This window comes from Rhopalosiphum padi, chromosome 2, assembly GCF_020882245.1.
Source record: "Rhopalosiphum padi isolate XX-2018 chromosome 2, ASM2088224v1, whole genome shotgun sequence".
NCBI lineage: Eukaryota > Metazoa > Arthropoda > Insecta > Hemiptera > Aphididae > Rhopalosiphum > Rhopalosiphum padi.
In genome coordinates, this window is record NC_083598.1 from 45,783,410 (window position 1) to 45,809,639 (window position 26,230).

A 26,230-nucleotide genomic window follows, 5' to 3' on the forward strand; every position below is an offset into this window, starting at 1 on the left:
CATAAGTATTTCATACTATAGAACTAAATAATCCAAAAATGTATAATTTTTCTTTACGCGATGAAATTTTCTAAAGGTATATTATATTATATATCAATTTTAAGATATTATCTATCTTATTTAATGATGAGCAAACGACAATATTAAAAAATGTATTTAATTTTTTAATAAATAAATATAAATAAAAAAGTATCATTGAAAATTTTGTTTTATCATACAACTAAATGATATGGTTATATGAATACAAATAATTGGGGAGTATTACGATTTTGCTACGGATTTAGTCTCTGGGTATGCATGGGTGTGTTAGGATTCATTCTAAATCCAATACCTACTGTGTTTCTGGAATTAGTAAAATAATTTCAAAAAAAAAATAATAATAATAAATTATGTAGACGATAAAATAAAGCTTAATATTTTAAATGCCTGTGTATATATATTATTATACGTCTCTAAGGTAATCTCTTTATCGACGATTTTGGACCTCACCTCGTATTTTATTCTTATAACTTCCGACTTCAGTGGTGGCTGCCGGTCGACTATTTCAGTTTTTGTTTTGTAATCGGTATACTTCATCTCAATGTTTTAATATGATTTACAGGGAATAGTTGTAGTATATTTTACAATATTTAAATGTTTAATCCGTTTAGTATAAAATACAATAATATGTAATATTACGATTTCTGTGTGTACTGTGTTTCTTCGTTTATGTGTAAAGAAATATTACACAACGTACGTGGTGTACTTTTATTTGTAGTTTATATTATAGGAGTGTGTGTAGAGTTTATGATATATTATATGGGTGCAACCTGCTGCGGCGTAATATTAAACTAGCTCACTATCTAATGATTAACTGTTATCTGTGCACACCGAGTTGTTTGTTTTATCATTTATTTTTATTTTTTTAAATCAATCATATTTATTTCTCAGTTTTCTCTGTCCTTCCTTACAAGACAATTTTAAAAAGTATATTACATCTCAATTCTTTGCTTTATTACTCATTCGTCTCCGTGTATTATCCATCACGCTGTAACACTTTACTATATATGTTTATAGATCGCATTAATATTACTCCTAAAATAATAATCGTATATTTTATGCACATATATCGTATAACGTGTATTGCATGTGTAGGAGTATAATAGTATTCTATTGAAACCTAATGCTGAATATCATTTTGTTTTTTTTAATTTTTTAAAATGTTTAATGATTATATTGATCGACAATGACTATTAAATGTATACATCATTACTATTATTATACATAAATAGATAATAAAAGTTAAGTTGAAGTGTATGTGGTACACCGTCTACCGCGTGTGAGCATTGTGTGACCTTATATTATTTATTATTGAGGGGTAAACTATATTCGGGTATTTAAGAATTTGACAATTTAATTAAAATTAATTTTAACCTTATTAAAAATGATTTTAATATTTTTTTACTTACACGTTTAACTAAAAACTCATATAAGTTAATAGTAATTTAAAAGGTTCTGAACATAAGTCGACGTATGTAGTCTTAACCATTTACACGCGCCCATTCGCTGCACCTTTGGAATATTGAAATATGTCAAGCAAGCGAAAACAACCGGGCGGACCCCTCACGCTGGCTCGTGAGAATACGCTGAATGCTGACAACAACATAATAATATTAAGTACCTCATAATAAAGTGTCAGAGTCTGAGTATGAGTAGTGCACTATTGGTACACTAGTTGTATTTCAATACAAATATGAAATAAAAACAATTTTCAACAGATAAAATACCATAATATCGGGGATATACGCAATCCGATGTGATTATTTATTATTAATTATCAACGCAGTCTAAAAGTAATACAAGTAATAATATTATTATACATTTATAATACAGCGTGTGAATAAAATTTTTACATTTAAATTTTTTGAATTAGTTTAAAATACAAAAAATGTATGGGGGCTAACTATAACCATTTATTGAAACATAACCTTAATCTATCGGTAAATTAAAATGTAATTGTTTTTTGTATTTAATTAAAACGTATAATTGAAGTCGTAATTGTTTATAGGTACACGGAAAAATATATCGGCAATTTTGCTGTAGGTACCTACTACCTATGTAGTAATGTAGGATAATGCAATGATAAATAGATGAATGTTTTGAAAGCACATTCAAAAATAACAAATCAATAATAATTAAAATATTCTTTGTACTCATGATTAATATTATTATGATTTTTTTTTTTTTTTAGGAAGATAATTATAATATATAAAATATATACGTTGGACATGACGGGACAATACACAATAGCAGCAGGTAGTGTGGTAAATAATACATTATCTTTCGAGGTATCTACCTACATTAATACATCATAATAATAACTTTGACATTCCAATGGCCATTCATATTTTGTGTATACAAATGTGTGAAAACAATTAAATTCATCTAAAAATCTATATATGTATATGCTTTAAAATTAAAGTAAATAATTTTATTTTACTTAAATTATACGTTTAACATAGTCCAAATGCCTCAGGTACCTTCGTATTTGTGCCATGTCACACTTATCTATGTATAAATATATATATATATATACGTGTTCAATCAAACTATACCAAACCGTCAAAATCGAATTTTATATCAAAAATTTTATTCTCTATAATATAGAAATATTTTCAATTGACTAATGTACAAATGTATTTCATGTACGATAATATAATAATATGCCACGCATAAACAAATTAAATTTGAAATCTTATGATAATAATTTTGTATGTACTATATTATAAGTACTATATGTATGTACTCATTTGCCCCGCGGGAAGTCATAACCATGAAATAATACTAAAATATTTAAAAGTGATTTCATTCTATTTAAATATATAATATATTACGTGAGTTTAAACATTAACATTTAATAATAAATAATATATTATGTACACATCGAATCTATACCGCGCAATGTAAAACATAGTAAAATACAATTTGATAATCCGACAGCATTCGACCATGACTTTATGTGTCTGTTTTTCTATATATTCTTACCTGTACATTCTCAGATTTTATAATGTGTATCGTTATATCTAACACAACATATAAATCTAAAAATATATCTGTATTGAATCATTATTGTGAATTCACGATGCGTATAGATAAAATAATATAGTAATATTTTTAATTACATGACGTTATATGCTGATATGATAAAACATCGTATATCGTGCAGAGCAGATAATAACAATATTATAGAAATAAATAGGTAATCATAAGTCTATGATCGATGTATATAATATAAGTCATTTCGTAGATATAATTTTTGTTGTCTTTTTAGTCGACCAATGCGAACTATGTAGTGTGACCCGCCATGCATAAAACAGCTACCTCTACTATATAATATATACTATGTATATTACTTACTATTAAAAACTATTATAAAGTAAACCGACCGACCACACCGACACGCGAACCATAATATATATATATATAAGTATAATAGGTTCGATGACTGCCGTGTTAACGATATAATAAACATAATATCTCCCTCTCTCTCTATATGTACATATATATATTATACACGATGGGTGTCTGTAAGAGTATTATACACTGTCGCAACAGCGTCGAAAATTATGACTTGTACATATTCGCAGACGATTTAATGCCAATGTCGCAGGTCCCCGCGATAGTCACACACGGGCAATAGGTAGGTGAATAAGTAGGAGAGAGCTGTATAGGTACTGCGCAGTAGGTATTTTTGCAGTTACTCTACTGCTGCACGGAGCGGAATCGTGTATTCTTTTACCTTCGTATATATAAATTTGGACACGCAGTCGCCGCCGAAAAGCCATCTCGGCCGACCGTAGGTTGTTATTATTATTTTGATTCGGCAGATATATTCTGATATTCACTCGTATAATTATTATTTATTTCATTATGTACTTATGTCTATATTATATATGTACGTAATAACTAATAACTATAAATAAGTTACTATACGGATAATAATTATTGACTGTATTGACTGTACCTGCAAGCCGGGACGAATACCTTTAGGAGTTCAGGGGCAGATATTTGGTTGTGGGCCAACATCAATGGAAAATAGTTTTGCTTGTTTAAACTTTATAAATATTAGGTACTCACTGTTGAGAAATAATATTATAATATATCAGTAATATCTCTCCATTAATAAATTATACATGGGTATTAATACTTAAAATAATTAATGAAATTAGTAATTAGGTAGGTACCTCAACTCTCAATACTTTCACCAAATTTAATTTAAGGTTCTAATAAAATGTTATTTTTTTTCAAAAAATATAAATAATTTTATAATACATTATACGCAATTATTTTACTATGTATAATTAATACTGTAGAATTTTTTTATTACTATAATAATACTAACGTAAAATATTATTTAAGTAAAATTACAAAGAATTCGCAATTGAAAGAAGATACGTATTTTTACGTAATATTATTACATTCAATAAAAAAAAATATTTTAATTTAATAGGTAAAATTTGCATAATACTGAAATATCCCGTCATTTACGGAAGTTTTTATAGTGAAATTGTTTATGGTTTCCTTTTTTTCTGCTCTTCTCTGCAGCTCCATTGAGGTGATTCTATGTCTTAGACATTATCATAGGTCAAGTATATTTAGGTTTATATATTTTTTATTTATCGGTACGCATTATTATTGTTGTTGTTGTTGTTGTCATCGTCAACACTCGCGGCCAATTCCCGGGGGAAAAAATAGTATGTAAATTATTTTAAAAACACGGTCTCGGGTAAAGGACACGGTAGATTGTGGTTACTGGTACATATTATATTATACCACCTACTGTTTTCGTACCAGTGATAATTTTTTCCTCTTGAGCTTATCTCAGATAATGTATGTAATTATTTTTTATTATAAAAAGTACGATCGACCGATGACCACCGACCACTACTCGATATATTATTAAACACGTTGAGCTGACGACACCAAACTACGGGCCACCGCGTACGTGGGCCCCGGGAACGCGGCCCCTTCCATGACCTCCCCCCCCCTCAAATCGGGCCTGAGTCCGTAACTAACAACAATAATGATGATGATGATGATAATATGTAGTTATTAACATTATTAATATTACACACGACCGCGACATACCTATCGACGGACGACTTCTCTCGATCGCGTTCGGCGGCGCGCGGACCGTTCCCACCGATTGTCGATTACGGGGGGTGGGGGGGAAACCGTTGTTTGTGGTGAACGCGCGGGATTCGCATGTGCCCGCGCGCGACGTCGACAGTGCAGTGCTTCTGCTTCAGCGCAACGTGTTCGGCGTCGCGTCCGTTCGTCCGGCAAACGCATAGTCCGTCTGGTTCGCCGCGCGCGCGTGTGCGTCCGTTTTTATCCGGTTTCCGCGTTCGAATTCGGAACGCGACGTGTGTCCACCACGCCGACACCCGATTTTGGTCGATTCCGGTCGTGTTCGGTTCGTTTCGCGTCATTAGTGTATACACCGTCCTAGTGCGCGAGTGAAATTGAAAACCGCTTGTAACCGCGCGGGAGAACGACCGGCGATACCACCGCGGTCGCCGTCGACGCGTCATGATGACTTGGGGACACGATTAGGAACATCGCGACGAACTACGTCACAGAGGTATGCAGACGAATATTGGTTAATTAATATAGCAGTTAGTGACCGCGTCCTGGTCGGTCGTGTACTCGTGTCGTAGTGGTAGGACGACTACTGCGTGTTCGGCAGTAACGACTACGACTTCTACACGTCATATTATAACATCGAACGACGACGTACCTAGGTATATCAATATCGCGGACTACACTTACAACAATAATGTGTAATGTGTATTTTAGTATTGCGCGCGTACCCGACCGAACGTATCCGCATCGGGTCGGGATTCCTAACGCGCGAGTTTTTTTGCCAAATAATCAGTTAGAAATATAATATTATACTGTGCGGTCGTATTTTTTTTTTAAGTGCCGTCGAAGAATTATTATGCAAAAAAATAATTGGTATATAGATACTGAGTTTTCTCGGCGTTATTAGCGAAATATCAACGTCGTCTCACTTGCGCACGACGCGAACAATACCATATTATATGGGAGTATAAAGCCTGCCAAATGCTCTGCGGATATCGCGTTGGTATTGTTTACTTCGTGTCGTAAAATCACTCAGCACGAATTTTTCTACAGATAAGGAAAAAAACCAGTTTTTTTTTTACCAAGAAATTACCTATTTACCTGTACGTTATGTTTCGTTACATAACATTCTCAATGTATTACCTTAACTTTATTTTCAACATAATATTCTTACAATCATATACCATTATTAGCAACATTATGACATTTGTATTGAATTATAAATTAACAACTTAATGTATGTTGGATTGCATGGAGCCTCTTGTATAAATAACCGACTTTTGGATGACTTATCCTCCAGACTCCAATCTAACAGCCCACACCCATATTACGCATGTGCACTATGCATTTTGTTCGTGAACAGACCGTAATTTCACTTCGTAAAATCGTAGAGAAGGACGAATGACTGGACGTCTAGACAAGTAGGTATCGTCAACAATTCACAAGTGTGTCGTCTGGTACCCCTACTTAACGACAAATAATTAATCGACGTAGACCAACACACGCTTAGGAGGCATTCATTCAAATTTGAAAATCACTTTTAGATGCATCGGCCACGATTCGTCGCTCATCGAAAACGAGCAAGTCGGAATAACAAAGTACTTACATACCTACTTCAGATCACAATATTGTAAACATGGGACTCGTACTTATTTTTTAGACTACACTCGCTTTTCTCAAACGAGTATAATTACTTATTCTTATTAAATCTTCATAATCAGTGTTATCATACAAATATGCGGTTGCCTACGGACTATGATTGTTAATATTGTTTTGTTTTAACCTATATTTCAAAAGGTATATTAATCGTTGAACTAAATCGTCTGTATGGGCCTATCTAATTAATCAGCTAAATGCTATTTAACAATTTAAATAATTTAACATATTATATACAATAACTAATTAAGTTATCTGTTCCTCTACATCATTCATTAGTCGATATAATTCAAACAGTTATAGAGTAATAAAACTAAACAGCCGGAGTACCTATATTGGATGTATTATAAATAATTATGATTACCTACTATTATCAATTTAACTTTTGAATAAATGTATTAATATATAATTTAGGTAGGTTACGTGGTGTTTAATAACCTATACTCTAAAGTAAACCATCCAGTTGCAACCGAATTGCATATTGTTATGCAAGAAATATTGAGATATATATTATATTATATATGATAAATATTTTTTTTATTTTCGTAACTAAAAATAATTAAAGGATTTTGACCTTCATCTCATTACGAAAATAGTTAAAGTTATGTTTTGATTGACAGTAAAGTGTTGACAAAATAAAACCTTGATAATTATACAACTTTTCAAAATATGAAATGTATAAAACACAATATTTTTTTTAAATAAATTATTTTATAGATAATATGTTATGACTTATAATTCATTATTTAATAATTATCCAAGTTAATACATCGATAGAATAAGGTACATATACAAATTATTTCAATTTTAAATCATTTTACGTTACGCGTTATTCGTATGTTATAAACTTATAAATGAGCCATTTGGCATTTTAGTATTATTCAGCTTGTATTACTTTACTCTTTAACTCAGTTAGTTAGTATTTACAAAATAAAGTATTTAGGTAATATTGTATTCTTATTGTTTGAATAATTAAATATCAACAGTGATAAGTAACTGATAACTGATAAGCGGTAAGTGATGTTTAATTTGAATTATTCTGATAATAATTTGTGTATTCAATTTCTTTTCTAAAAAATAGTGAATATTATAGAGAAGTACCGGAAGTTCGTGTATTATGAACGCAAAATTAAAAGTGTTATAACTAATCACATTATGAATAGTCAATAGAGCCTAAATTTATCCACTTATACCTATTTTCGTTAATCGTCTTATCAACCGATTTCGTTGTGTGACAAATCACAATAAATTATTCACACATTTTATTCAATGACTAATCCCTTTATGTGTGAACATTTTTTTTTGAAAAGTACTTAAAAACATTCGTTTCTGCTAATAATAATGTGGCAAAAAATATCTTATAATAATATTACTGTTAAATTATACGTAAATTAAGTTAATTTTCGAAAATTAAATATTATGATACCTATTACTTGTACCTACTTAGCATTTATTGGAGTACGAACTGTTGGATTATGGTTTCTAATTTCTATACACATCTACAAACAGTTTTAAAAATAAACAAACTACCGATCTATTGTAATTTGTTACCGATATTTACATTTAAAGTAGATATTATGCGCAGTGAATTCAGACCTCGATCACGAATAACCGTGTGTTGACTATGGCATATATGGTATTATTGTTGTTGGGATTTAGTCGTCTAGCTATTCGTTTCGAAAATATAATAATAATAACAATAGCTTTATGTTCATACAGAAATGCGGCGGGTAGTCGGTAGGTATGTAATTCTTTATTATAGTATATTATGAACAGACGAAACCATAAATGTCAAGAGTTAAAGCTGTCATTTTTTAAGTCCAACTTGTTTACGACTTGTACGAGTTCGATCACGCGGGTGTGTTGACCCGCGAACAATGTTAAGTTCGGTGTATAGTTTCCGGGATGGCTATAATACAATATACATTATACTTATTCTACGGCTATGGGCCCGTGTATTTATTCTAATATGCTGCTCTTGAAGAGCGTCACGTGGTTACACGATCTAAAGAGGAACCGCCGACATATGGTGTACCGCGATACGATCTGGAAGTCTCGAAGCCCGTATTACTACTATTATACTATTATCTTGTCCCCATTAATTGATACCGGCCCGCTTGCTACGAAAATAGAGTCGTCCAATATGCCGTGAGTGCATAATAATAATATAATAGAACAGAAACGTTTTATGAGGTCGCGATCCGATTTATCGTTATTGACAATCAGTACCGTCGAATGCACAATTTCACTTCGAGGTGATATGTGTATTCTTCAAAATATACGTACCGTGAGCAATCCGTCCGAGTTAGGTACTGGTAGTCAAAAGCTCACGTATTGGACTTTTAGATTCTGAGCGAAATTATATTTATATAAATATTTACCCAATATATTGGTTACAAAACTGTATGTGTTTATTTTATTTTGCGTGTGTCGTAAGTCAATAGTCTTCACTTTTCGGAGCAGTCAATGCCTTCACTCGTGTAACTTAAAAGATGGTTTCTGGTAGCAAATTCAATATAGGTATATAGTTGGTAATAATCGGGTAAAACTAAAAAAAAAAAAATACGGTAAAACAGAAATATATATTATTCTTTTTTTATGTAACACTAAATTTTACAAAATTTTGTTATTTCGTTGTCATTCAAAAACGTATAAAATTATCATGAAATATTTATTTTATAATAAATAATTATAATCATACGTAAAAGGAACTTTCCGCCATTACTGTACACAAGGACATTATTAAAATGTTTTGACTAATATATTTAAACCACAAACATATTCACATATTTTTGCGGTTTGTGGATATTGAATTACCATCTATAAGTTATTAACATTATCTAATGTATGATATAATAATTAATATTATTCGACGTTCTAGACCTAGAGGTCTGACTGTGACCTATTCAATGACGAGGTTCACTTGAAACCTACCATAAAGAGCTGTGGAGGGTTGATCTGGTTGATTATATATATTTGTTGATTATTTATTTTTGATCGAAAAACATAATATTGAAAATTCGATAGTGATCGAAAAGTTATATAATTGAATATTATGGTCGGAAAATATATAAAATTATAAATATAAATATTAAAAAAAAATGTTCAGTTTAATGTTTAAAAAAAAATGAATCAAGCTATTATTGTGTAATTAAAAAAAGTATTAATTTAAAAGTTTGAGTTATTCTTCTCAAGTATTCCAACATACTGTCTCAACTATTATCATTATCATTTGTATGTTTGCCAATTTTACTTTGACTATAAAACCCATTTGATCACATGACATTTCGATCATTAACCTTTGTCCAAACGGCTCGCATCAATACAGTATAGAGTGACTTGTCCGGTTTTGATATACATATATTATATTATTATTATATTATATCATGTATTTTCAGTTATTGAAGTCTTCGATGTTCAATCAAATGTTTTTTTTTTAATTGAATTGTGGTGGTTACCGAAAGACTGATTAACGAAATTATTATTATTATTTTTAATAGCTTCCAATATCGAAATTAATACTGTTTAACGATTAACGACATTGTTAATCCTAAAAAAAATATTGATGTTTTATATTTTGTAATATATTATAGTATTGTAGGAAATGATTAACATATAGAATAATTAATACTTAAATAATATTTTTATTATAATTGGTTACTCGGTTGTTAAAATATTTTGCGAACAATATTATGCGTAGGTATACTTATCCAAATGTACCTATCCATTTTTATTTCGGGATTTTTTGTCATTTAAATATATTAACCCACTCATGAGAATATAATACTTTGTAGTACTTCGTGCGTTAATATTAACTAACGGGTCACGCCAAATACTGCAGAACCGATAAGTCGGCGAGATGAGTAATCAGAGAATAGATTATAGATTTATAGACTACCCGAGTACTGTTTTGCTTATTATGTAGAATATTATAAAATATACTATACACGATTATCTATTCTTAGTGACGACAATTTTTTGTTACTAGAAACATTTTCCATTTAAAAAGAAATAGAAAAAAATTAGTTAATAAAATAAAAATCAGTATTCAGTATATTCATAAAGCTTTAAACAGAATCTAAAATAAATGAGAATTTAGAGAATTTATTCAGTTCTGTCTTAGAAAATGTGGGCTTCCAACACTATAATGTACCTATTGGATATTATACTTGTAATACCATATTAAATAGATTATTTTAGAAAACCTTCGAGGTTGAAACTAATCTGATTCCGGTAGTTACTGAGCACTGAGGTCTGAAAATTAAGAAACCCCATAGGTCATAAATTCATAACTAAATAAATTTTACTTTTCTTCATTGATAGCAATTTTTTTTGTTTTTGAAACATTAACTATGGTTTCTGACACGCTCATACTTGAAATCTGATTAGAGTCTTTAGTAACAATAAAACATATTGCAACAGCTGAGACAAACCAATGAGTAAAAATGTTAAACAATTAAACTTATAAAAAATATTTATAAAATAAATGTTTCTTATCGTTATAATTTTGTTTTCATAAACTTAATAAACAAAAGCCAAAATATCATGTACAACAATATCGTTATCTGTTTTTTATGTTTTTATTTTTTTACAATATAATAAACGTAATAAATATTTTGATGAAATACTAAATACTCAGTGTCCAGCAGTAGAGAGTAGTGATTAATTTTTTTCGTCGAAAAATAACTCGATGAGAATATATTTTAATCGATCATCAATAAATATTAGCTATAAAGTAATTGACTTAGTCTAAACAGAAAAATAAAATAAATACCAATGGCATAACGTTTCTTGAGAAAAAAATAGTAGTATAGAATGTACTTATATATTATACCCATTAATGCTGAAACCGTATTTGGTCGGTGCTACTATAGCGTTCGTGTTATCCCGGAATCTGGGGTTGTCGGATCGAAATCACTTTCGGCCTTAGGGCCGTCAGATGAGTCACATAGTCCACGCGTATTCGCATGGTCAATGTAGCGAATGAGTCATCTGTGGTTAAGCGGGTTGTTTTTTCAGCGGGAATTCCCACATCGAATATTTTATATTATTATTGAGTATATATATATATAAGAGTATATAATATTATAAACGCAATGATTTTATATACCTATTGAATGTATAAATATTTAATAAACGTTTTGCTTTCATGGTTTACGATGTTTTTAAAAATGACAATAATTCGTAAATTAACGTGATTCATTTATTTATTATTACCTCCTATCACATCATCATTATAATTATATAATAATATGAAAGCGTATTTAGATCTCGAAATCTTCTATTTTGGCACTAAGAATACATTCGTAATTGTGCCAAATGGCGTACGTTTATCTGTATGTAAGTCACGTAAATGCACCGGGTTTGTGTTTGTTTTCGCTTATTTTTCTTAATACTAAATATTAAATAGAATAGTTTTATAAGTTATCATTTATCATTACGTTAAACCATCACGTACACGCAAAATTACAACCTCTGTTCAAATGGCATGTTTCCCACCCGATTATATTGTGATAGCCGTACGTGCCTTTTAAGATTCGTTGACGACTTAATTAAGGTTTAAGTAAATATACAAAAAAGTTTAACAATCGTTTAGTAAAACAGTCTATCCGATTAAAATAATTAGAGAATATTGATGAGTGAACCAAAAATTACTTAATTTTGAAAATACAAATAAATCTCCCCTCCCTTTTCAAATATATAGGTAAAGTAAATAGTTTTTCCAAACGCATATAAAATGTAGTAATGCCTTAGGTATATTTTAACACGTTGACTGCCATGCCTATTTCAGTGTGTTATAGACTGAGGCCACGATTTTTTTTTTTTTTTTCTATTATTTATAACTTTATAAAAAATGCAAATATTTAAATGCTAATTGGAGCATTTTGTTAGCTAGATAACAGAGAATCTGATAGTGCATTATTTTGACGGCCACTGAGGGGCTATTTGATCCCACGAGTCGAGACAACATAGTCTTGAGGGACAAATTGACCTCTCATTGCCCACTTAGAAATTTTGATGAAGGCAAAAAATGACCCTCATGGCAGTCAACGTGTTAATAGTTTTTAAATAAAATTATAAAATTAAGATTATATTCTTTGTAAAAAGAAATAAAATCTCATATTTGAATACGTATCTATAATACTGGTATCGTCATTCAATTTAGTCATTACCCAATACCCATTACCTTATTACTGTATCTGTCACCATACTTGTATTAGGCCTGTCGTAAGTCGTGATATCTTTTTTTTTTACATTATACAACTGATTATCATGTTCAGGCGTGTACTTACATTATTTTTTGTGTGGTGACGGGTGGAGGATGATAATTATTGTTAAAAATTGAACGAAAACATGACTCAAAATCAACCTTTATACATATAAAAATATTTATTAAACAAATTTACAAATTTATAACATAAAAAATAATTTATGCAAAATACTTATTTCAATAACTCCCATCATATAGGTATATTATCATTGAGCGTATAAGATAAATAAATATGTTTTTAATATTTTATTCAGATTAATTTTAAAAACTGGGTAAGCCCTCGCGCTCTGCTGTGTATACTGGTGTATGTAATATTATTATATAGATCGTCATTGAGTTCTTGGATGTGTTAAATTTTAATTATTGTATATAATTATACGAAAAATGATACTAATTGGAGAAGGTGTGTCAGCTAATATTTCTTAGGATATCCTATAATTTATTTATGCTACTATGATTGTAATTTTTTTTCCTTACAGTAATACGGTAGAACTAGTTTTTGACTTAAATATCGCTGTATTATTACCATAATATAATTATTGTTATTAGATTACAAACCAATAACTGACATGCCGTATAAAATATTAGAGCTTTGTGAATTGCTAAGTGATCCGAGTAGCTAAAATTAATCTTAATTTTCAATTTAGTTGTTTGGTTTATCGTATGAAAGCTAGTATAGAATAGCAATTGTATTGCTGGTATTATAATTGCGGAAATGGTTGGAATAAAGATTTTACTGATATAACTGGGATCGTAGACTTGGGCCGAACACCATGTGACCAAGTGAAAACTCGATATTACCTGAATATTGCACCGACGCAGAATTATGTATATATCGTGTGTGTTCGGTCGTATGTTGCATAAGTGTAATGTTTATATATGTCATCGCGTATACCTATTATTCAAAAAATATTAGGAATTCAACCTAAGCGAATGAAAGGTCGAAACCACCGTTGTGTTCCGGATGTGAAAACCGGCGGACCGTCATCATGACCAGAAATTATTGATGTTCTTTTCCCGACGATGGTGAAGTAATACCGCTTATGACTGGTAAGCCCGAGACGAATGTGCAGCGGCAACTTGTGTTTAAACTATTAGCTATGTAATAATATAAGCATCGCGGTATATTATGTTTTCTCTTAGCACGCGTACGCGTAAACAATCACTGTTGATACATGATAAATATTATAATAATGAAATGCAAATGTGTTGGGAAGCTATTTACAACGGGCGAAAAAAAAAACCGTTGTTCACACGCCGAGTTGCTCAAAATATCATATAGGTATACGTCTAGTCCTTATAACGGAGGCCCTTGCACATTTCAGTAGTCTTCGTGTTATAATACAGATAGCCGCAAAGCACGCATAATCGTGGCGGCATGACTATAGCAGCAATAATAATAATATAATATATTATTGACAATGCTTCTTGTGCAGATTGTATTCATAGTCCGGTTTTGTCGTTGTCGTGAAAGTTCAAAATTTATTATAAGAATAATACATATGGGTTTATAATATTTTATATAACTTTCATAACAGTTTCACCGTAATACGCCTCTTTTGTCGGTTTGTTTATACTCGTTAATCGAATGCAAACTTACAAAATAAAAAATATTATTTTTTTTTTCGGTCTATCGATCTATGATAAATAAAAAAAAAAAGTAAAAAGCTGGTTGATAAAGAATCTGAAAACTAGTTTGTACGTGTAAAAACGGATATATTTTTAATTAAATTAGTATAGTATATTATTATGTTCATTGTATTTGCTTCGTAATATTTAAATGAAATATATTTTTACTAAGTATCTATAAATGTTTAGTTATTAAAACTATATCGTGACCCATTTTCGAAGTTACGTGAACCAAAATTGGGTCGTGAGTTATGACAAGCGGAAGACCGGTTGGAAGACCAGTGTGATAATGTGTTATATTTTTGTAATTACTATATACAAGCTATATTATTTAACACTATTGATGTAAGTTTAGTATAAAAATAATTTGATGACAAAGTTCCAATAAAGCGAATCTTGATTTTAAAACAATTGGATTTAAAAACTTAAATTTGTTCAGGTTGGTATAATATGTAATACAAATTTAAAATAATCTTAAAAAAATGAAGGAATTTCTCTTTTTTGTTTTTTTTATTCATGCAGTGTATGATTAACATATAATCACGTTGATAATTAATAAATGAAAAATAAATTGTTTAAGAGTTAAAAATATATAAGCCTGTTAAATGTGGTGAAAACAAGATCAATTATATCAATAATATTATTAGCAACAAAATGTTTTTATTGAAATTATAAATGATATATAAAGTGAAACATATTATAATTTATAGATACTTTGCTTATCAATGTATTACTTAGATAGTATAATCATTATAATCTGTAAAAAAAATATCATACTTTGTATTAAATTTGTGACATAAATACAAATTATGATAATATGCTGTATCGCCCGTTTCTGTATACATAAAAATAAATCCCTGACCTAATTTATTTTGCTTCATTAGCAAATCGTATCGCATTTTCACATTGACATTATAAAATTCTTCAATGTGTAATTTTAATAAAATATACTCATATTATAAACTTGAAAACCGTTTAAAATAACACTGTAGAATTGGTATAATGTGCTTTGAAAACTTCAACAGTTGAATAATTGTAAAAGGACACGTATTATATTCTACTAATAAACACTAGGGATTAAATTTAAAAAAAAAGGACTGCCGTTATAAATTTGTTCGGAAACGTAAAATGAATACGCCAATTCAGTCAGATATATTAATGCAAATATAAATGACAACATTTTATGTATTAAATTCTAAATAATTGTATTATATAATAAGTACTTGTCATGATGATAGTAAAACATTTTACATTTTTTAGTCGATTTATATTTTTAAGAGGGTTTAAAAAAATCAAAACCCTTATAGGTATAGTCATGAAAAATATTGTATGTATTATATCTGTAGTATAAATAATAGAACGATGGTTTATTGATTCAAAATAACTAATAAGGATTGAAATACTTAGGAAATAACAAATATATATTTAAATTGACATTTACTCCAAGTATAATATATGTCGAATTTTTTCATTTGTGAATAAACGATACATGTAGGTACTTACATACATATTTTACATGCACTATTTGCGTTGTATAACATAATGTTATGTTCCATTCAAATATTGATGTGCGTTTTGTATAAATCGACAATCCAATATTATATGCCTACGAGTATTAACATGAAAGAAAAACTAGTTTTCCCGTATGTTCTCTAAACCATTGAATTGAATAAGTAGTTAATACCTGCTTATCAACTGACCCGCGACCGTTCTCCTAAATCATATTATCTTTTACTCGAACATCGGCAAATACAAGTACTATTCGACCGCTATAAAATATAAAGCTACAATATATAATGTTATAGTATATGCCAAGTGAAAGAGAAAATTCGATCATCGGATTTTAATTTATGTTTCGACAGTGCAATACATCGACCAGCAGAATATTAAATTAATATGAGATTGGATTTTCAATGACATTCGGCTGTTCCCACATACCACTAATATAATATAGTTACGGTACTTTTGAAGACTCTCTCGTATAATAACAACGGATAAGTGCATAACTGGTATCTTCTAATTGGTAAACGGTAATAAATTATATTTTGGTTGTTGTGCAACGATGAGTTTCCCTGCACACTATACTCCCCCCTTCTATTTTTTTTAAAAGTAGACATCAGACTTCCTCCCCCCACAAGTAATAATAATTATAATAAAAATTAATTTTTTAGTAAAAAAATAAATAATAAATAATAGTAAGTGAAGATGACGTTTCTAACAAGTATTATAAGTTAAAAGTACGTGATAAGGAAAAGAATCAAAAATCAAATATATTTTATAAAATATATAGCATATTTATTGCATGTAGAAATAACTAGTCAGTTTTTATTCACATTTCATTCAAAAAATCGTTTGGTTATTGAATTCGTTTAAAGTTTTATTTTTACTTAATTTATTTTAAACATTATTATTATTATTATTATTATTATCATTTTTTCTGGTGCATTTAATCTATTACAATTACTCATATTGTATACTAATTTAAATTGGATATTATTGTGAGTACACTTTATTAAAAATATTTTTATTGTCCACATGGTGTATATAAAATAAATACAATTTGTGTATTGCACACTCGCAATTCACATTTATCATAATTGAAACACGTGTGCACGTACAAACCGTTACAAGTGAAAATATAAAAAATGTACTTAATACTATTATTATTGTTATTGATTATTGTATAATATTCATGAGCATATTATTATAGGTATGTATAAATTTAAAACTATGTGAATAATAGAGTTTCTTTTCTTTTAAATTCGAACTATATATTCGTAGGTACGTATTATAAAACGTACGTAACAAACGTTGTTATAACTTTGACTTATAAGTAGGTATTACTCGCGAGAAAAATGTTTAAAATGCCATAGGGAACTTTCTCAAAGTTAAGTAAATTCAAAAAATACGCGATTTAGCCGCCATTCATTCAATTGGATAACCGGATTTCCTCGTGTCAAAACGTAACTATTGGTCAATTGCAAAATCCTTATCGGTAAATGACTAAATGAGTCATGACGGAAAAAAGAAGTACTATAATACTATATGCTATAATATTGTGTAGTATAACTATATGAAACTAGTTCAATGAGTAAAACGTACGCTATTCAGACATAGTATATTATATTAGACATTGGACAAATGTTCTCTCGCTCGACCGGTTAGAATTTTTTTCGGTACATAATATAATAGCTCAAACAAAAGTTTTCATTACCGGTCCCCGCGATTCAAGTTCAACGTCACCGCCTCGGGACGTTCTTCTCGCGCTCATCAGTCGTGACTCACGTTCCGGTTATTTTTCCGTCTCTATAGTTGCTGCCGTCTCTTATAATATTATAACTATTTATCCGCGTGTATACGAGTGTACGACTATTACCATTACGAGCAATAATTGTTTCCGACTCATCGACGGCGGATATTGGCGTAATAAACGTTTAAATTTTTTTTGAAAAAAAAAAAATTGAATCATTATACCGCTCGGCAGATACGTCATAATCATAATGATACGGTATCGAGTTTAACTCTCGTTTGGCATCAATCGCCTCTGACCTAGGGGGAAATGCCGGGTGCGAATCGTGCGTAGAATCGTATGCGGTTATATTATAATAATACATACCTACGAGGCGTATGTGAGTTGTTTATATACGACGTCCTGGCGGGCCTTAAACTAGGACCTCGGTGGTCCTACCTACCTGCTATATAATATGTATAACGGGATCACGTGGTATTATCGAATGCTAATAAGAGACGGCAGGAGAGAAAGTACAAGGTCAGTTGATTATCATCACTACACGAATTACTAAAATCAACACATATTTCGGTGAAACAGTTTTGTTTGTTTTGGAAATCGCAACATCTTTTGGATTTGAATTGGGATTTTGAATAATTTAGAAATTTTCAGATTTAAATCACTGAGGTTAAAAAATGTATTAAAGAATGTTTCCACTGGTGTCAAATTCAAACCGAAATAAATAAACCTATACAAACCAGTATATTATAATGGCTTACGAATTAACAGTTAAAGTGATGTCATTTTAGACATAACAAATGATACGTAGTTTATATTTGTCGTTTGTATAAAATAATAGAAATATGTACAAATATTCCAACTATAGGCTTGTCAAAACTATTATTACGTATTATATTACAATACTATTTAAGTAAGTACATATTCATTAATATTCTTTTCTTTAGTAATTTATTTATTCAAAATCTGATTCTTAAAATTTTTAAATATACTCAAAGACCGTATTTTCAAATTCTTGAGATCTGTTGTGCTACACCACACTCTTATAATAAAAGGAAAAAAGCCCCGTACCAACTAAATACATTATTCGTTATTTTATTATGATTTACATAATTAAATATAATCATTACATTTATCTATGTACTCTTCTTTAACATATCTAAAAGTATAGCTGCAATCTGCATTAACATTGTTGATAATTGTCATTATAAATGACATAATATTTAAATCATAATAAAATAACGAATAATATGTATTTAGTTGGTAAGGAGCTTTTTTTTCCGAATACCAATAAAAGGAGTTCACAAATTTCTAAAATGTTGTTGGGATAATATTGATTACTAAAATCTCTAAATCACCATTGTCCTCTAAATTTTTCAAACTTATTATCATGGATTCATGGACCTTTTATCCTTTGTATACAAAGTTAAAAAACTATAAAAAAAAACTCATTCGAATTTTGATTTCAATACGTCCACATTTTCAGAAAATAAGATTTTGAATAATTGTTTTGGTGAAGACAAAATTGTGAGCGTACTTGGTGAAACACCTAACCTTATACACCACAAGTATTATTGAAATGTATCTTTATAAATTATTGAACTTTTAAATTAATCAATAATTTTAATGATTTTATCATTATTTTTATCATTTTACATCGTATATTTCTTTTCTTTTCTTTTTTTATCTCAGCACGAACTTTTTTACGGTTATTGAATTCGGCGTATAATTTTGTTTGGATATTCGATATTTATAGTGATTATTGTAGTTGGCATAATACACGCGCAACCACAATATTATGTCATATTTATTCGAATACAAAGAAATCATAGAATTAATTTATATTTATAATAATTGATACCCAATACTTTTATATATTGGAAAAAGTTTTTTACCAGCGATACTACATCGACATTATATGACGTACCTTATATACATAATGGTTTCGTAGAAGAATGTAAAACTAGTTATTAATACCGATACCCATTGCTTCTTTTAACAATACGTTTGGCACGAGTTAACTTGGCAGTGTTTATTGAAATAAGTTAACCATAACATTTCGCGTTGCACCACTGGTTGGTTAAAACTAATGAAGGATCGCAATTTTTTTATACCTAGTCAAACTATTATTTTTTCACAAGCCAGCCAGTCCTCACCGCCTATATTATAATATATACACCTATACCTCTTCGTCTGCTTCTTCTTATTGTTTTTTTTTTTCAATACATTTTAGCAAGTTTTTAGTAACATATATACTTCCTATTATATTATACTCTTACATTTATTTCGAAAATAACAATAATATACTAGTCTATTGTATCACACAATACGTGAAGCTATAATAATTTTACTACGGTGCAATTTAATTTTCACTTTTACAATCTGAAATATCTCATCGAACCTATTATCTCGATAATCAAATAAGTATAATAATAAAAGAGTGAAAAATAAACCACTTCGTGAGAAATGTAAGGCACGCCCTATCGTTTTTCGCCGCATATATAGTGAAGTAAAGCGAAGTAAAAATACAACATTAGACCCTGAAGAGAAAGGTCTAGGACAACGAGACTATATGTCGGTACATTATGTTTGTTTCTCCTCTCTCGAATTTCCTCCGACTATACATATGCTTCAAAAATTGTTTCCACGGCAGAATCAGTGTCCGATATAATATATATATATATATACTCGTATTATGTACCTAGTGGTTTATGATTTATGATTACCCTAGATATATAATCAGTGTTCATTGAAAACTGCAACTGTCATTATTGCAACCAAGATTAGTTCTATAGATGTATCTATACGTATCTATCTAACGAGATTTCTTCTCGAATTAGTGAAACTTTGACACGCCTGAATACACAATATATAGAATCACAATAATATGTAACGAAATGTCTACTACAATGCCTAATTCTAATACTAATAATGTGTGTGACCTATAGCCTAAAAGTCTGGGGATCTATTGTCGGAGGAAAAAAAGAATAACGAAAAAAAAGTGGTTTGTAGCTCGGTCCAATGATCAAACATAGATTCGTTGGAATTAAATTATAATGTAAATAGTTTTGTTTCCAGAACCGTCAAATAAAAAAATGCATGACGATTTCTTGGAAAATAAATTACGATGACACTAATAAGTGTAGTATAAACAATAACTTATGTCTTATGCTTATTATTATAGTTTAATTTTAATAGAATGATTTTAAATTATTAAGTATTTACCAAAATCATTATAGCTGTAAAGGAATTAATTTAATTTTAGCATTTTTTTTTATATATATTTAGTATTATTTTCAAATAAAATACGAAAATTGATCAGAGTTAGTACTAGAAGAGTAGAAGATAATAATTTAAAGCCCATTATTATAAAAGTATAAAGTACGAGTATAATATTATATTGGTTAAAAATGCATTTATAATGTGACGCTATGCAGAGATAATATGAGTTCAATAGTTTTTGATATTAATATGTTAAGACGGATATGATTTAAAATTAATAGAAATAAATTACATAATTTATTAAACAGATATACATATACGTATAGTAATACGGCAGACTTAGAAATAAGGAAGTAAAAAGAAGCATACGAAAATAAATAGTAAGAGGAAACACATCCGCTTAAATAAATATTATTAAAGTAATAGGTAAATGGTAACATGAGAATATTTATTATAATTGATCCATGTAATTAAACTTGTTATTGCTGTTAGAAAACGGTTTTAACAATGGATTCTATTTTATTTTTATATATAAATCACGTGGCATTTAAAGATGTATTTCTTTTTCGTTAATATGTTATAGTTAAGTAAAAGTTTAATAAAATATAATATAGTATAGTAAAATATATTTTATATGAACAGATGTGAAAAGGTGACGGGTGTGTACTAATTGAATAATTTTGTCAGTGTGTTTTAACTGCGGATTAAAAATTTGTTGATACATACTCGTATTATATTGTCTAACACGATCTAATAAATAATTCATTTGTGTATAAAAAGCGTAATATTTAATATTATACAAATTCTAATGCAACGGCAAAGGACTAAACATAACATTCATATATTATACATGTATACACTATACTACACTTATTACGTCTAGTTTATTAATTTTACACCGAATTTCTAAAGCGCATTGAATTCAGAATCACACTTATAAAGTAGGTAATGAGTCTTGTCTGATATACCATCACTATATGGCAATAAGATATTAAGTATGATGTAAAGTAGACGTTGCATTCGTTAGTTAACATAAAAAGTCTACATTACACTATAGTATAATATAAGGTACTCAGTGATATCACCTACTTATATTCAATTTGAACATGCTCAGGTACACTATTTCTACTAAAAAGCCAGATTTTAATCTATGATGCTAATGTTATTTCAAAGTAGGTAACTAGTTTTTTAGTATTGCGGTAGTTATAAAAAATATATTTTTATCGCACTCACGTGTCTTGTAAGAAAACATGTTTTTTTCCTGTGATACCTATTTAGTTATATTTTTTTACTTACTGTTATATACACGATATTTTTAAGAATAACACATTTCTAACGGAAAATGATAAATTATTATTTATCATTATCGTGTTACAGAAATATTGAAATAAAATAGTCATTGTTTCCAATTTCAGTGTTAGTAGGTACTACTGAATAATAACCCACACTAGCAAAGCAATAAATAATACAATAACACTTGCTGAATGTATAACATAATATACGTAATCTATGTATGCACACTTTTGTACTATTTTGCTATTTCTATTTATGTAATTCTATATTCTATTATCGCTTAATGTATTAATAATGAATTCGGTAGACAAGAAAATAACAATACTATAATATACTACCTTAGACCTAAGTCGGGACTATTTGATATTAAATATGACATTGAGCTACCATTAGGATCATATCTCATTTCCTATTAACAAAACATTTGTTTTGAAGTCATGCGAGAGGTTTGTTCAATTGTGAACGAAGTATCTTATAAAATTCAAACAGCGCACGTTAAACGTTATCATTACTGTATGCAAAGGATAAAATATCTAAATGTCCGTTCTATAGACTAATTATGAGACCATTGCTGTGGATCAAATATACTCCCAAATTGTTGTAGGCAACAATAAAAAAAACTTTATACTACGACACACCCACACACCTATGCAGTCTTTAGTTTTTATTATTATTATTATCATTTATCATCAGTTTATCACCACCAAAAGTCATGAATTACAATAATCATCATGAAACTAATTTAATAGAATTTGTTTGTTTGTTTTAAGTTTGATAAAAAGTAAGTTAGCAGAGTAAGCTTAAATTTTGTTTCATGATACATACAAGTAGGATATAAAATTTTATTTTGTTAACTTTTTTAGGTTTTTGTAATTTTTAGATATTTTCTCTTCTTTTTTAATCAAAATAATCATATTTTATGTATTAATAAACTAATATTTTATTATAAACATATTTTTAAATTATTGTTAATGCAAATTAATAATTTTATTTAATTTTTTTGTACAGAATTAAAACTGTTACACTGCAGCTATATCCATGGAATAACTGGGAATTTTTTTTATAGCCTTTCAAAATTCCCATCAAAGTTCTTAAATTAAATAAATAATTTGAGATTGTTTTCTTTATTTTTTGTTGTTTCTATTGCATATGTCTTAGCCCATGCAATAAGTGTTATGATTTTAAATAAACTGCTTATTACACATAGAGCGAAATCGAAGTTTTACTACAGTCAAAGAATGTACTCGTATATTATTATCTTGATTATTGACTACTGTCTTTAACATTTATAGTCCCGGTTCTGACGGTCATGGTTAATTGACGAAGTTCTACTGTAGTGTTTATCAGCTTTAAATATTGAAATCTTTATTATTACTAATTGTACAGCGGTATCATCTTAGATCATGTACAGTTGTATATAATCTAAGGGTGTCATTATAATATCACGGAATAGCTGATTTATCGCATAATAATTATTCTGTTATTCTATTCTGATTTCTAAGTAAAGACTACTGTTATATTTTGAAACTGCCAACATTCTAGTATATTTGATTACTATTATTATTAATTATGATCAAGACAAAAACGATTATTCAATATAAAAACAATATCAGACACATTATTATTTATATTACATTGTTACAATTAATTAGGTACCTAACTTAGAACATAATAAGACTTTCTAATCAATTAAAGTAATAAAAATTATGTACCTACATAATTTTTAATTTCGTACTGCACACTTATCGTTTTGTGCTGAATAAAGTATGCCGTAGGTACTACACAAGATTTTAATCCCCGGCTGTATGTTAGTAGGTACTCTAAATAAATGTAAAATAGTGGTTATTTCATTATAAACGTTTTACCAAAATCATATTTTTAAAAGTTATTATTTTAAACTGAATAAGCAATAACTCTCTGGAGTTTGGTATTATTTACGAAAAATAAAGTTTTAATAATTCCCCGTACTATATTAGAAATAATGTAGTATTTTATGCGTGTAAAATAATTTTAGCACATACACATTCTTAAACTTAACGGAAGGGAGTTTTTAAGCCAAGTTTTGAAAGTTAATTAATTTAATTTAAAATATTTATCAAAACAATTTTCGCGTAACATATTATAATATATTAAATCATACAATTATTTGAGTACGTTTATTTTTTAAATTTTGGCCGTTTTATTATTTAGTTTTATACGCCTTTAAAATCAATTCAAATGTAAATACGATAATGTATACCTATGAATTGTTCATTGTTGAATTATTAATTAGTACACTCTTATTTATTATTGAATTAAATTTAATATATGATTGATAGTATTTATTTAATATTAATTTAATTTACCGCTACGAGTAGAAGATCAATAAATGGTGATGTTATTGAATCGCCGGGTTCACTCAAAACGGAAAGTAATATAGAACCGAAGAAGAGCAGTGTCGCGTAGAAACCATAAGAATTGTAGCAGTAGCTAGTATTTTAAAGGAAATCCACCTGTAACACGATAACTAAAGAATTACTGGTGCATACCTTAAACGACACAGGCTGCTTAGCAATGAAATTCAACCCACACAGAGAAGGCTTCGGCGGTTTTTCCGGTGTTTACGCGTACGGAAAGATCTCGAGGCATATGCCATACTGGCACAAAACCCTCAATGATGGGTAATGATATGTGAAAATACTGTTTTATAATCTTACGTGACGTGCCACGCGCGTGGAATGATAATATTATTATGTTATAACTTATAGCTCGTGATCGATTTAGGTGTATTCGAATGACAACAGTCCAGAGAAAGGTTCCGCCGAGATAAAAAGTGACGGTGATGATAATGTTAATATTATTATTATTGAAATAACCGCAGGATGGTACTAAACAAAAAATATTATACTCTTGTCTATATATTATCAGAAAGCTTTCTCTGCTTAGGATTAGCCTGTAACGATGAATGAATAACAATAAACACGACGTAAGAATTGATGGTTAGGTAGGTAGGTATCGGGAGAGACCATTTGTAATAGATACATACAAAATTCGTTGTCTAAAACGGAATAAAAGAGAGAAAAAATAACGTTATGATAATAACACATACTCGTCACCGCATGTTACTCAACTAATGTTTATTTCTAACAGATTGGTTGAATGGAATATTTTAAATGGTTATTGATTCGTCTGTCGAAAACTTCCTGCTTACTCTCTGCCTTGTTTTCTATGGCATTATATCGTGCTGTTAGCATAATACAATTGATATATAACCGATGAGGATGAAGTACAATGGTGTACAACTTATACATAGAAACGTGGTCACTGCGGACAAAACAAAAGCCATTTACAAATATTTGAAAATTGTTGAAAAATTGTTTAAAAGAAATTATGATTTTAGACAACTTATTATAATATAATTTAGGTACCTATAACACGTTAAATTCAAAAGCAATACAACAAGAATTACTATGTATTTTGTAATATTACTATTACTACTATTATAATACATGACAGAAAATGATAATAAAATATACCTACTAAACTTATATTTATAAACAAACAATATTATTGTCAGCCAATGACCTGGATGCTAAGGCTTTTCTTCTTAATAAAATTAAAATTCTAGTTAATTACAGAGTTTATGTGGTACGGTCCAAAGTTGTTGTTATTTTACCGCGCAATATAATATAACAACAAAACAAATACAAAAGAATTTTGAATATTATGGGAGTAGAATAACATAATATTATTAATTACTCGGATCGAATGTAATAATAAATATTCAACATAAATTGGCGACTTTTTAT

General features: G+C 29.1%; 1 protein-coding gene across 1 annotated transcript in view; it reads left to right on the plus strand.

Moving 5' to 3' along the window:
* The first annotated feature begins 5,234 nt into the window (after nt 1–5,234).
* The window catches only part of LOC132919757 (uncharacterized), a 39,232-nt gene continuing 18,236 nt past the window's right edge, over nt 5,235–26,230 (plus strand). Inside the window, exon 1 of the mRNA XM_060981580.1 lies at nt 5,235–5,623. The gene's annotated coding sequence lies outside the window, so the exon portion shown is untranslated. The remainder of the gene's footprint in view (nt 5,624–26,230) is intronic.